General features: G+C 35.5%; 1 protein-coding gene across 1 annotated transcript in view; it reads right to left on the bottom strand.

Annotated features, from left to right (window-relative positions):
- The window catches only part of Gdpd4 (glycerophosphodiester phosphodiesterase domain containing 4), a 97343-nt gene that overhangs the window by 53905 nt on the left and 27773 nt on the right, over positions 1-15665 (bottom strand). The gene's annotated exons all lie outside the window — the stretch shown is intronic.

The raw sequence follows: 15665 nt of genomic DNA, 5'->3' as shown, positions 1-15665 counted from the left end.
CCAAATTGGTGAAGAACTATAAGTCAAAAGTAGCCAGGAGTGGGGGGCCAGGGGAAAGCATACACAGAGAAAAATAAAAATGAACATACTGCAGACTTCTAAATAAATAAATAAATAAATAAATAAATAAATAAACAAACAAACAAACAAACAAACAAGATAGAAACCTATGGAACAGCACTGCAGTGAGGAACTCTGGAGATTGAATTCAGGGTCTTGCACATTCTAGGCAAGCACACAACCACTGAGCTATATCCCAGTCTAGGAACAACATATTTTAAATGATGAAAGAAAACAACTGTCAACTTAGAATTTTATACCCAGCATAATATACTTCAGAAATGAAGGGAAAATGAAAATATTTTCAAACAAACAAAAGGCAGGATAATTCATTTCTAGTATACTTTCACTATTAGCAAAGTCAAAACAAATTATTAGCAAATGAGAAGTGACACAATTGGAAACCTGAATCTATACAAAAGAATGAAGAATGCCAGAAATGACTGATAGTGATTAAATGTTAAAAACTTATTTATTGTTTAATCTTTTAAAAAGATAATTTATTTACTAAAAGAAAGAGTTAATAAGAATGTATGATGAGCTTCATGATAGTTCCCAAGCAATGGGAGAGGTGAAACATTAATACAGTTATGATTTATATTTTACACAAAATGTATAACATTTGAAGAGATATTACAGATAATATTGTAAGCTCTAGCACAATCACATACATGCAAAAAGCTATATAGTTAATAATATGAAAAGTGGAAACTAAAAGCTGAAAAATACTCTATTAGTCTAAAAGTAAGCAGGGAAAGAGAAAATAATAGAATGGTATTCATTCAAGTCAGGTCTAAAATTTAAAGGGTGATGAAAAACTTCAATAATCAAGGTAAATACTACTTTAATGTAATGTGTTTAAAAAATCAAAATTAATGCAAATATTCATTATAAACAAAATATTAAATTTAAGCATAGATAAGATTAATATTACTGGTTTTTTCTTTTGCTTCACACTCTAACATGGCTTGACATGACATCTTTATTGAAATTTTCACATTTTGTTCATCATGTATGTTGAAAGGCAGAGAATTTTGAGAGAAATTACTGATCGCACACACACACACATATACACACACATACACACACAAACACACACTTGTTAAATGTAGCATTTAAATTCACTTCCCTTAAATAGATAAAAAGAAACTGAGTTGGTGGAGAGGAAGTAGGGGCAAAAGATACACTGCTTATTTAATCTCTTTCCAACTCAGCCTGCCTGGACACCCAGCGACTGCTGGCAAGATGTTTCCTTTTCATCTACATAAAAAAGTCCGTATGTTTCAGTCTGTGTTCCTGAAACCCCCAGAAAAGCTAATACAAGAAAAACACTTCAGAGAGAGATATTGATGGCTGGGCTTCTGTGCTAAAACTTCTACTAGAGCAATGGAGATTAAATCTCTGCGTGGATTCTTATCTGGGCCTCCCACAGGCTTTCTGTCAGTTGTAAATAATTTATTTACATTACTTGCTTCTGAGATACAGACATGTGACCTGGTTTCCAAATGTTTTTTCAAAAATATGTTCAAAGGAAAAGTTTCACATATTCAGGTATATGAGCCCATTTTTCATTGCTATAAAGAAATTACCTGAAGCTGGGCACTTAGGAAGAAAACAGGTTTATTTAGCTTAGAGTTTTGGAGGCTGAAAGTCCAAGATCAGATGGCCCCAGTGGTTCAGCCTTTGCAGAAGAGCCTAATGGGAGCACATATGAGAGGGAGAAATCAGATGGCCAGACAGGCAGCCATAGCAAAGGGGAGTGGCCAGGCTTGCTCCCTTTATAACAACCTCTCAAGAGCACTCACTCAAGATTCTCATGAAAACCACCTAAATCCCTTGAGGTCAAACTCCAGTGACCTAAGGACCTCCACTGAGTTCCAGCCTTAACATTGCTACACTGAGGACCAAGCTCCCAACACACGAATGCTTGAGGGCCAGTCTCAAGCCATATCCAAATCATAGCAGCATGTTTGGCATTTCTTAACAACACATTTGTAGTTTTACAAAGTGGGGTGAACATTCTGAGACATCCCTTACAATCATTTTATCACAAATGTCAAAAATGCTAATGTTTTGAGGGAAAGAAGAGGAGGAGGTGGCAAAGATAATCACATATGAAAGATCCAGAGAGAAAGAAAAACAGGACAGTAGGATGTTCTGGAAGTCAAACAAAGAAAATGTTTTAAAAATAAGGGAGTGAGGCTGGGGTTGTGGCTCAGTGGTAGCAAAAGTCCATAAGAAAGTCCATGTTTCACTCTGTGTTCCTGAAATCTCCAGAAAAGCCAATTCAAGGAAAACACTTCAGAGAGGTATATTGATGGCTGGGTTCTGCGCTAAAACTTTACTAGAGCTTTTGCCTAGCACATGTAAGACACGGGGTTCGATCCTCAGCTCAACATAAAAATAAATAAATGATTAAAGTCATGTCCATCTACAACTAAAAAAAGAAAAAGGATGGGTATGTTCAAATGCTGAGGGGTTAAGATGAAAACTGAAAATCTTCCATCATATTTGGAAAGTTTGAGATCACTGGTAATTTAGTAAGAGCTCAGAGTGAAGTCATGTGTAAGAAACCTGGTTGGATTAGGATTATCTTAAAAGGGTTTGGAAGAATAAAAAGTAAGACAAGAGCTGTGGCTCAGGAACATCACCTCAAAATAGGACTACAGGAGACCATATACACCACCCCAAAATACACTTCTTTGGCACACTGATTGCTTCAAGCCAATTGTTTTGAGAAACTACAGACACAGAAATAACTCTGAAAAATTGTCTTTTGTTAATGAAATTTACATCTATAAAGAAAACTTCCATTTGTAGTAAAACGCCTTACTCAAGAAGAGTTACTTTGAGACAACGTTTATTACCTGAGAGACTGTATAACAAGGCCACTTTTCATTCACCATACTTGCTCTCCTCTCACTCTCCTAAGTTTGTCATACTCTCCCCTCATAAATTCCATGGCCCCCAACTCCATTCCTTCTGTAGTTAAGGAAGCTTCAATCACCTGTCTTTTTCCATGAATCTCATATTTTTGTGGGATTCCCAAGTGTTCTTATGTAATTGTTTTCCTGATAATCTCTTATACCGATTTAATTTGTAGACCAGTCAAAGAACTGAGAAGGGTAAATACAAACAAAAATCATTCCTTCCCTACAATAGTATAAAATCTTTGGGAAATGTTGTTTGAAAGAAGGTAAAGACACAGGAATAAACTGGAGCAGGATGCAGGTTTCGGTAGTTTTAAAATTTCAGGGTGAATTCTCTCTTGATTTTATAATCTGTATGTGTGTGTGTGTGTGTGTGTTTCTACATACTTTTTTAAAAAAGCTGATGGTATTTTTTTCTTTATTGTTAATTTGAGATGCTGTAGATTCACATAAGTTTATAAGAAATAATATGTAGATCCTGTATATCCTTTCCCCAGTTTTCTCCAACAACAGTAACATCTTACAAAATATACTAAAATGTCACAAGGAAATTGGCATTGATAATATCACTGACTTTAACTAAATTTCATTAGTTTTACGTGTACTTATTTGTGTATGTTTAGCTCTGCTGTTTTTATCTCATGTACAGCAACATGACCACCACAGACTATTAAAGTTATAAAGACTTGTGCTGCTTTTGATAGCTATATCCCTCAAAATAACTGATTTTTCTTCATCATTCTAATTTTGTCATTTTGAAGGGATATACAAACTTTTGAGACTCTTTATTCATTCAACATAATTCCCATAAGATCCATCCAAATATGGCATGTTTCAACAGTTCATTATTTTTCACTGCTGAGTAATATTCCATAATATGGATGAAACAGAGTTTGTTTAAACATTTACTTCTTCGACCTCTTGGAGGACATTTGGGTTATTTCCAGATTTGGGCTTTTATTAATAAAGCTGCTATAAAAATTAACATAAAGGTTTTTGTATCAACAATGTTTGGTTGCTGTTTTTCTCTTCTGGAATAAATGCTCACGAGTCTATATTTCTGGGTTGTAGGGTACTATAATTTGGATTTTTAATGTCCTCCAAAAGTCCATGTGTTGAAGGCTTGGTTTCCAGACTGTGGTGCTAGTGGGAGGTGGTAAAACCTGTTCGCAGCGGGCCTAGTGGAAGGAAATCAGGTCACTGAAAGTGTGTCATTATAGGTAATATTGTGTCCCTGGGCCTCCTCTCTCGCTATGCACTTCCCAAATGCCTCGAAGCACATGGGCTTTGCTCCAACATGTACTCTCCGCTGTGATGTTCTGCCTTGCTATGGGCCCCAAAGCAATAGAGTCAACCAGTATGGACTGAAACCTCTGGAACTGTGAGCTAAAATAAACTCTTTCCCGTATTATGTGAAGTTTGTCATGGGAATGGAAAACTGACTGATACATATGGTAACATTTAGATTTATTCAGAATCCACCAAATTTAACCTATATGGCTATAGCATTTTATACTTCCACCAGCAATGTATGAGTGATCAAATCTGTCTGCTAGCATTTAGTGTTCTCATTTTAAAAACTTTTAATTAATTTTAACTGATACATAAAAACAAAAAATAGACATATTTATGAAGAATGATATGATGTTTTAATATGTGTATACATGGTATAATATTTAAATCAAATTAAGTATCTCTTGGTCCTCCAACACCATTTTTTATAAATTTATTTATTTTTTCTAATTTGTTATACGTGGCAGCAGAATGCATTTCAATTCGAAGTACACATATAGAGCACAATCTTTCATTTCTCTGGCTGTACACAAAGTAGAGTCACACCGTTCGTTTCTTCATATATGTACTTAGGGTAATGATCTCCAACTCCTTCCACCATTTTTTATTTACTATTTCTTTATGGTGAAAATACCCAAATCTTTTCTTTTAGTTTTATAAAATATATAGAACATTTTTATTGAGGGCTTTCCTTCTAGAACACCAGAACTTTCTATTCCTACCTAAAATAACTTTGAATTCACTGATCAACTCCTCCTCATTCTCCCCTCTCTCAATTCTCCCTTGTCTCTGGTTACCATTCTACTTTCAACTTCTGTGAGATAAAATTTTTTTCAATTTCACTTATGAATGAGATCCTGTGGTACTTGTACTTATGTGCCTGGTTTTTTTTTCACTTAGCATAATGATATACAGTTCCAATGGGTTCCACATGTGACAGGATTTCATTTTTTTGGCAAAATAATATTCCATTGTGTATCACATTTCTTTATCCATTTACCAGTTGATGGATACTTAAGTTGTTTCCATTTCTGGCTATTCTTTTTTTTTTTTTTAAATATTTATTTTTAGTTTTCGGCAGACACAACATCTTTGTTTGTATGTGGTGCTGAGGATCGAACCCGGGCCGCATGCATGCCAGGCAAGCGCGCTACCGCTTGAGCCACATCCCCAGCCCCATTTCTGGCTATTCTGCCAAAACAAACATGGGGATGCAGGTGCCTCTTCCATATACTGACTTATTTTCTTTGGATAAATTCCCAGGAGTATATAATATGGTAGTTCCATTTTATTTTTTCTTCTGTTGATACTGCAAATTAGACCCAGGTCTTTGAGCATGCTAAGCACATGTTCTACAGCTGAGCTACATCTCCAGTCCTATTATCTTCTCCTTCTTCTTCATTTTCCAGTGCTGGAAATTGAACCCAGAGCCTTGAGCATAAGAGGCAAGCACTCTACCACAAGGCTACACACCAGTCCCTTATTTAAATATTTTTTAGGAATATACATCTTGTTTCCCATAATGTTTGTACAAATTTACACTACCACCAAACAGTATGTAAGAGTTATCTTTTCTCTACATTCTCATCAGCATTTGATATGTCCCTCTGATAATGCCATTCTTTTTTTAAAAAAAAATTTAGATATTAATGGACCTTTATTTTATTCATTCATTTATATGCAGTGCTGAGAATCAAACCTAGTGCCCCACACATGCTCTCCCACTGAGCCACAACTCCAGCCCAAATGATAGCTATTCTTAATAGGAGTGATATTTATTATGGTTTTCACTTATATTTCCCTGATGAATAATGCTGTTGAACATTTTTTTCATATACCTGTGGCTAGTTTGTATGTCTTACTTTCAAGAAATATCTATTTAGTTCCATTGCCCATTTTAAAATCAGGTTGTTTTGTTGCTATTGAGTTTCTTATATATTCTGGATATTAAACCCCTTGTTAGATGTATATTGATTGATATAATCAATCAATTAGATATAATCCCACTCATCTATTTTTGCTTTTGTTTCCTATGCTTTTGGCATCTTATTCAAAAAAAAGTCTTGCTTATTCTGTTGTCCTAAAGTATTTGCCCTACTAATTTCATAGTTTCACAACAATCTTAGTCTTTAATCTATTTTGAGTTGATTTTTATAACAGGGATCTAGTTTCTTTCTTCTTCATATGGATATCAAAATTTCCCAGCACCATTTGTTGAATAGGCTGCTCCTTCTAGACTATGTGCCCTGAAAATCAGTTGGCTGTAGATATGTGGGTTTCCATCTAGGTATCTATTCTGTCCCACTTGTCAATATGAGTTTTTATGCCAATATCATGCTGTTCAAATTGTGATTGCTTTGCAATATATTTGTAAGGCCTCCTACTTTGTTCTTGTAACCCAAATAGCTTTGGCTATTTGGGGGGCTTGGGGAGTCCAATACAAGTTTTAGGCCTGTTTTTTCTAGTTTTGTGAAAAGTTCCATTAGTATACTGACAGGGATTATAAGGAATTCATAGACTGGGTAGTATGCATGTTTTAAAAATATTGGCTCCTTGAATCCATGAACATGAGATGTCTTTCCATTTTTTTGTGTTCTTTTCAATTACTTTCATCAATGTTTTATAGTTTTCATTTTAAGATGTTTTATCTCTTTGATTAAAAAGTTATTACTTATTTTTTAGCTATTACAAATTGAATTGCCTTCTTGATTTTTATTTCAGCTAATTGGCTATTGGCCTATAGCAATACTGATTTATTGGGGTGGGGGGGTCAGAGGGCTCGTGGTGCTGGGAATTAAAGCCAGGGCCTCACACATGCAAAGAATATGTTCTACCATTAAACTATGTCCCCAGTCCAACCATACAGATTTTTGTATGTTGATTATGTATTCTGTGAATTTAATGAATTTATTGGATTTACCAGTTTTGTTTTTTAGCAGAGTCTTTATCTATATAAAAGATGTCACCTTTGAATACAGACAACCTCTCTTCTTTTTTCCCAATATGGATGGCCTTTATTTCTTTCTCTTACCAAATTATCTGGGCTAGGACTTCCAGTATTATACTGAATAAAAATGGTAAAAGCGGGTATCCTTGTCTTTTTCCAGGCTTCAGAAAGCTTTCAGCTTTTCCCCATTCAATATGATGTTAACTGCAGGCTTATTACAAATGATCTTTATTATGCTGAGGTACAATCCTCCTATACTTAAATTTGTCCAGAATTTTATCCAGTTCTTTTCTGCATCTTTTGAGATGATCATGTAGTTTTTGTCCTTTATTCTGTGGATATGTTTTATCATGTTTATTGATTTGCATGTGTTAAACAACCCTTGTATCCCTGGGATGAATCCCACTTTATTATGGTGAATAATCTTTGGATTTGGTTTGCTGAGGACTTTTTCATGTATGTTCACTGGGGATACTGGCCTGTAGCTTTCTTTTTTGTTGTTGTTGTTGTGTTCTTGTCTGGTTTTAGAATCAGAATAATGTTGGCCTTATAGAATGAGACTGGAAGAATTCCTTCCTCTTCAATATTTAAGAATTGGTATTAGTTCTTATTCAAGTGTTTGGTAGAATTCATTAGTGAAGCCATCTGGTCCTGGGCTTTTCTTTAATGGGACATGTTTCATTGCTGATTCAATCTTATTATTGATCTATTCAGGCTTTCTATTTCTTCATGATTCAAAGGTGGTAAGATATGTGTACAGGAATTTGTCCATTTTTTTCTGTTATCAAATTTGTTGGCATACAACAGTTCATATTAACCTTTTTTTTAAAAGAGAGAGAATTTTTTTAATATTTATTTTTTTAGTTTCCAGCGGACACAACGTCTTTATTTGTACATGGTGCTGAGGATTGAACCCAGGGCCATGCATGCCAGGCGAATGTGCTACCGCTTGAGCCACATCCCCAGCCCCTCATATTAACCTTTAATAATACTTTGTATTTCTGTGGTATCAATTATAGTCTTTGCCTTTTCATCTCTGGTTTTATTTGAGTCTCTCTTTTGCTTAGTTTGGCTAAGGATCTGTTAATGTTTTGGCTTTTGAAGAATTAGTTCTTCATTTCATTGATATTTTGCATTGTTTTCTTAGTCTTGTTCATTTATTTCTGTTCTGATCTTTGTTATTACTTTTCTTCTACTAAATTTTGGGTTTAGTTTGTTCTTGCTTTTCCTGCTCCTTGAGATGCAGCAATAGGTTGTTGACTTGAGACTGTTCTGCTTTTTTTATGTAGGCAATGAATGCTATAAACTTCCCTCTCAGTACTAGTTTTGCTATATTCTATAAGTTGTGGTATGCTGTATTTCCATTTCCATTTGTTTAAAGAAATCTTTTAATTTCCTTATTGATTTATTCCTTGCTTCAATAGTTGTTCAAGAATAAGTTGCTTAGACAGGCATGTTGGAACACAATATTTAGGAGGCTGAAGTAGGAGGATCACTTGAACCTAGGAGTTTGAGATTAGCTTGTTCAGCACAGCTATACCTCTCTTAAAAAAAAAGCAAGTTATTTAATTTCAATTTCAATGTGTACAGTTTCTAAGGTTTTTTTGGTTACTGGTTTCTATTGCATTTTTGTCAGAAAAGATACTTGATATGATTTCACATTTTTAAAATGTGTTGAGACTTGTTTTGTGGACTATCATGTGGCCTACTGTAGTGAATGTATGATGTGCTGTTGAGAACTGTATTTTTTGTTGTTGTTGGATAAAATGTTCTGTAGATGTCTGTTAGATCCATTTGATTGAGTGGGGTGTTAACATTCCCTATTATCATTTTATTGGAGTCCACCTCTCCCTAAAGGTCTATTAATATTTGCTTCATATATTTGGTCATTCCAATATTGGGTGCACATGTATTTAGAATTACTTCCTCTTGCTGAATTGACCTTTATCCTTATAAGACCTTTCTTGTCTCTTTTTACTACTTCTGATTTAAACTGTACTTTATCTAAGTATGGCTACTCCTGCTTTCTTTTGGATTCCATTTACATGGAATATTCCATGCCATCCCTTCACTTTCAGTCTATGCATGTCCTAAGAGGTAAAATGAGTTTCTTGTAAACAACATATAGTTGGGTAGTGTTTTTTAGTCCACTTGTGACTCTGTGTCTTTTAACCAAACAATTTAATCTATTTACAGTGAATTAATGATTGAGTTTTACTGCAATCATTTTAAACTTGTTTCCTACTTTTAATGCAAATATTGCTCCCTTTTTATACCCTTCCTTTGTGGTTAAGTGACTTAACCTATCAGGGTATTTTTGATTCCTCCTTGCTTATTATTTTTGGTTTGTCTATATTAGATTTTTGCTTTATGGCTACCATGAGGATTATGAAATATCTTTTGTTATAACAAGCTATTTGAAATAATAACAATATAATACTATTGCAAAGAAAAAAAAGAGAAACTGGTAAAAACTCAACACTTGTACTCAATTTCTCTCCACATTTTGAATTTTTGATGCTCTTTATATCTTTACATATTGCCTATCTTAACATATTTGTAAAATTATTACTATTTGTTTAGTCTTCTTACTGAAGATATGAATTACTTACATCTCATGTGTACAATAATTAGAGCATTCTGAATTTGTATAATTACTCTTGCCAGTGAGTTTTATACCTTTTAATGTTTTCTTCTTATTCACTAATATTCCTCTTTCAGTTTGAAGAACTCCCTTTAACATTTCTTATGGGATATGCCTGGTAGGACAGGTCTCAGCTTTTGTTTGGGAATGTCTTTATCTCTCCTTCATTTCTGAAGAATTGCTTTGCTAGTACAATAATCTTGTTTGGCAGTTTGTTGTGGATCCCCACTCCCACTTTAGTACTATGAAAAATCTCATGCCACTCTCTCCTGGTTAATAAAGTTTCTGCTGAGAAGTCTGTTGTCAGGGAAACTGGGAAAACTTCATGCTGTTTCTTTTCTCTCTCTACCTTGAGAATCTTCTCTTTAACTTTTGAGAGCTTGATCACAACATATCTTGGAGTAGCTTTTGTTGAGTTGAATCACTGGTGACTTTAGACCTTTCTATACCTGTATATCTGCATCCCTTCTCTAGGTTTAGAAAATTTTCTTATTGTCTCTTTGAGAACTTTTCTATCCCTATGGCATTCTCAAGTTCCTCTTGAACCTCAATAAACCAAATATTTGCTCTTTTAATGCTGTCACAAAGTTCCTATAAGCTTTCTTCATTTCTCTTCATTCTTTTTATCTTCTTCAACTAGGTATTTTCAATTTGCCTGTCTTTGAGTCTACTAATTCTCTTATTTGATCTATATTGCCTTCTATCATGTTTTTAAATCTCACTTAGTATATTTTTCAGCTCAAGCATTTGTATGGTTTTTGAAAACTGCTTCTATCTCTCTATTAAGTTTCTCTCTTAGAGTACAGAACTGTTTCTTTTTTATGTTTGTTTTTTAGTTGTAGTTGGACACAATACCTTTTTAAAAATTTTATTCATTTATCTTTATGTGGTGCTGAGGATTGAACCCAGGGTCTCACACGTGCGTGGTGAGCGCTCTACCGCTGAGCCACAACCCAAGCCCGAGTACAGAACTGTTTCTGTGTTCTTTTGAAGTTTAGTTTCCTTACAATACCTGTTTTAAATTCTCCATCAGAGATTTTAATCATAGAACAGATTTTACTATCTGTTCAATTTCTTGTATCTTAGTGTTTTTAAAAAAATTTTTTTGATGGTACTGGGAATTGAACTCAGGACCTCACACATGCTAGGCTAGTGCTCTATGAGTGAACTACGTCTCCAGCCCTTTTTGAGACAGAATTTCATTAGCTTGCCAAAAATGGCCCCAAACTTGCTATCCTGCTGCTTCAACCTCCCAGGTAGGTAGGATTATAAGAGAATACTAACTACTGTGCCTGGCTCTTGCACTTTCTTTTGACTGTCAGGTTTGTCATAGTTCCCCGAAGATCTTAATGCTTGCTGGTGTATGACACAATAGTTATTTGTTTCAGTCTTTATAACCTGGCTTTGTGCCTGTTTCTCCAGAAATTCTGTTTTTCTCTGAGTAAGACTCCATTCTTGCGAAGCTCCATTTTTGTTTTAGCATTGAACGCACTCTAAAACAATGCATGCTGTGAGTCTACTATTGGTATGTTGCCAGTTTCAGCACTTGTGGATGATCCAAGCCCAGGTTTATCCTAAATCCAGAGTTGGTGTTTTGTTCAGCATGAACTGGGGAGTATCTAAACAGGGTTGTCCAACCCCACAAACCTCTCTCTGGGTCTGGCATAAGCCAGATGCTTCATCCACAGTCACCACCAGCATATGGTCAGCCACTACAGAATTCTGCCTGGCTCTGAGCAGAATCACCATAAAAGGACCAGCATCAGGCTCCTATGATATGTTTGTGTCCATTAACACCATAGTACTGTGTTATACTCTGAGCCCCAAACCTGCCAGGACCAGCATAGCACTATGCTATGGGGTACCTACTGCTGGGATGGGTTCATGGCCCATGACCACTGCAACCAGTAATAGGTGATGCTGGCTGTATCAAAAGACCTATATACTGACAGTCTGTAGTCTCTGCTTGAAACCAGGGTTGTTCCATCCACAGAAGGATTGGGGAGGGGACCTATTAGGATCTGCCCAGTGTTAGGTTTCATCAGCTGGCCACTGAGTTCCAAGTTAAGTTCCTATGCTTAATACCCTGTCCTACCACAGGCACATGAGTCTTGCTCTACATATGCTACCCAAGTTTAGGGTAGTGTTGGTATTGTCGAACCCAACTTACCATCCAGCCTTGATGACCAACCTCGGGAAAATGCTATCCCCAGGCCAGTGTTTGCAGAGTGAACCACTCCACCAGCCCTGGCACCACACAGAGATCAGTGCCTCAAGGATAACACTAAGCTAGGTTGCACCTATGTCTCCTGCAAGGATCTGCAAAATCTCAGAGGTGCACATAGGCTCACCCTGAAGTTGGTGATGATGCAGGCTGAAACACAAGTTTACCACACCAGGATGCATGCAGTTCTCTTTCTAGTGCCAAAGAAGATCTAGAGGCTCCATCTGGGACTACTGGCCTGGGGATATCTCTGCTACCCAAGGTTAAGGGATGGGTGATGGAGACAGTCCCTCAGCTGTCAAGGATAATATACCTCAGTTTCTTAGTTGCAGGAACATGAACAATCTGGAAATGGGGATGTGCACCAGGCCCACTCCAAGGCTGGTAATGATACATACCAAAACTTCAGTCTGTCCCACAAGCCTAGGGGCTCTATCTGCAAGCTCTGGGCTGGATATAGGGGTCTTTGGTTTCTGCCTGATGCTGAGTCTCCCAGGAGCAGGTCTAGCATTGAGCACCAACATAATATCCTTGCTAGCTTTTGTGCTCTGCTCCCCAGGAAGTAGAGTCTTGTTTTTCTGTTTGCTGCCTAGAATTGAGGAAGCAGTGATATGGGCAACTCTTTCCTTCTTATCTTCTTCACTGCATCTTTTCCTCATTATTATATTAAAATCAGGCACTAAATTCTCTCACTTTGCTTCCTTAGCTCTTGTGAAGACAACTATTTAAACTGGTATGTCTATGGGGAGACAATCACTGGAGAGTCTTACTCAGCTGCCATCTTGCTCTGCCTCCTATCTCATTACTTTTTTAATTTAGTCATTCAGATAGATGAGCAGTATTGTCATTTTTTTTTTTTTTTTGTCCTGAGAATTAAACTCGGGGGTTTTTCTACGGAGCTACATCCCCAGACATTTTTTTTTAAATCTTGAGACAGGGTCTCATTAAGTTACTTAGAGCCTTGCTAAGTTGCTGAGGCTGACTTGAATTGATGATCCTTCTGCCTCAGCCTCCCACATCTTGAACTATAGGCTTACATGCCACTGTGCCCAGTTAGCAGTGTTAGTCTTAATTTGCATTTTCCCAATGGCTAGATGAAGCTTGAAATCTTTTCACATATTATTTGCTAACTATACATCTTCTTCATTAAGTGCATGTCTTTTACTTACTTTCTAACTGGATTCTTTTTTAAATTGTTGAGTTTGGGAAGTTCCTTATAAATCCTAGGTATAAGTCCTTTGTCAGATATATGGTTTATCAATATTGTCTCCCAATCTGACACTTGTTTTTAGTTTCTCCTAATAGAGTCTTTCACAGAGCAAAAGGTTTCCAATTGATGAGATCCCATTTTTCTCTTTTTCCTTTCATAGGATAATATTTTTGGTATAAAGTCTAAGAACATTTACCTAGCCCTAGTTTCTTTTATGTTTGTTTTCTACAAATTTTATGATTTTAATTTAAATCTATGATCATTTTTGAGGATTTCTTTTTTTATAAACCATACAGTTTGTTTGTTTTTTTAAATTCATGTTTGTTCATTCATCTTTGTTTTAAATTCCTCTGGATGTCCAACTGCTCTAGGAACATTTGTAGTAAAATATTGTACCATCATTTAAAAATTTTTCCATTTATTTTTGTGCATAATATTTAGTAGCACTGATCATATATACAATATTGTGCAACCATCACTAATTTTCAAAACTTTTTCATCACTCTAAATAGAACTTTACAACCCATTAAGTAATAATTCTCCACTTCTTCCTCTGGCTCTCGGTACTTTCTAATCTGCTTTCTGTCTCTATGAATTTGACTATTTTAGATATTTCAAATAATTGGAATCACATAAACGTATCCTTTTTTGTTCAGATTGTTTCACTTAGTGTACTGTTTTCAAGGTTTATCCATGTTGTAGAAGATTTAATTCACATTTACAGCTAAATATTATCCTATATTGTACATGAGTGAGAGTGGTGTGGCACATTTTGTTTATCTATTCATCTGCTGATGTACTCTTAGGTTGTTTCCACCTTTTTTGGCCACTGTAAATGTTGCTGCAATAAACACGGGCATTACAATTATATATATATCTGTTCCACCCTGTTTTCAATTGTTTTAGGTATGTATCTAGGAGATGAATTGCTAGTTCATATGGTAATTCTATGTTAAACTTTTTGAGGAAGCACCAAATGGTTTTTCATAGCAGCTGCACAGTTTTACAACACAACAATGAACAAGTTTTCTGATTTCTCTAAATCCTCATCTATATATTATTTTCCATTTTTAAATCATAACCCTATTAGTAGATGTGAAATAGTACCTTATTTAGTTCCATTTACATTTCTGTTAAACAACTGCATGTCATCTTTTGAGAAATATCTATTCAGGTTCTTTGACCATTTAAAAATCAGGTGTCTTTCTGTTACTGAGGTTTTTTTTAATATGTTCTGGATATCACTGAAGCCATTTTATGATAGCTGCTTTAAATTCTTCTAACATAATTACAACTATTTCCTTTGAGACTTTTGTAGGTTTTGGTACGTATGGTATATGATTTTCTACTTTTGTACCTTAGGGTCTTCTTTCACCTCTTTTCATAGTTAACCACATTTACTACTTAGTAGTTCTTGATATTAAATTTTTCCTATTCAAATTACTGGTGTGGGTTTCATGTCCTGAATGGATCTTGAATGATATGGGATTTGGGGTAATAATAAAGTTTTGGGTTATGACCATGAATGTGGTGGAGATATGTGGAAAAAATCATAATTGGAAACAAAACTGTCAACAGCAGAGAAATTAAGGAGTTGGAAGGATCATCTATATTAAAGTTGAAGTCACAGAAGTAAGAGAACAGAGAAAGACAATGTTCCATGAGTTCATTGGCTCAGAACCTTTACCACTTTATATCCATGACCACTGGGCAGTTCCACAAATGACTCTAGGAGCTCTGCTAGAATAACAGTTTTAATCCCGATTCAAAACATCCTGTGCAGAACAGGTATCATTGTTGGGTAATGTCAAGAATCCCACTCTGGGATGAGGAAATCAATTCTAATTTTTATTTATCATGTACTATCTAGCCTTATGAACTGAGCCATACAATTCCCATCTTTGGATCCAGTTTCAACATCACAGTTTCCTCTGCAAAATAAAATGTTCATTTCTTTTCTGTTTGCCTCACAGAATGACTATGAAGAGACCGTGTGCACATCACATAGACTAATAGAAACTTCTGTTAGAAATGAAGTATTTCTACTTTCTCAACTACCCTGGTACATACATTCTACAGGGAAAACGTTCTTTTTCCTCTGTCCCTGATCTAATTCAAGTCTCCCTTTGTCTTCCCTTGGACCATTCTTATAGTCTTCTATCTAACTCCCAGATAACTCTTTCTAAAACTATGAGGTGACCTAAAATTTCTCATGGTTTCCATTACACATTTAGGGATCTCCATGAACCAGCCTTGTAAGCCTTAAAAACACACCTCTTCCTTATATAGCTGCTCCTATCTCTAAAGGAGATATATATATATATATATATATATATATATATATATATATATATATA

Source organism: Marmota marmota, unplaced genomic scaffold (assembly GCF_001458135.2).
Source record: "Marmota marmota marmota unplaced genomic scaffold, marMar, whole genome shotgun sequence".
NCBI classification, from domain to species: Eukaryota; Metazoa; Chordata; class Mammalia; order Rodentia; family Sciuridae; genus Marmota; species Marmota marmota.
The sequence above is the reverse complement of the archived record's forward strand: the minus strand, read 5'-3'. Positions and strand labels throughout refer to the sequence as shown.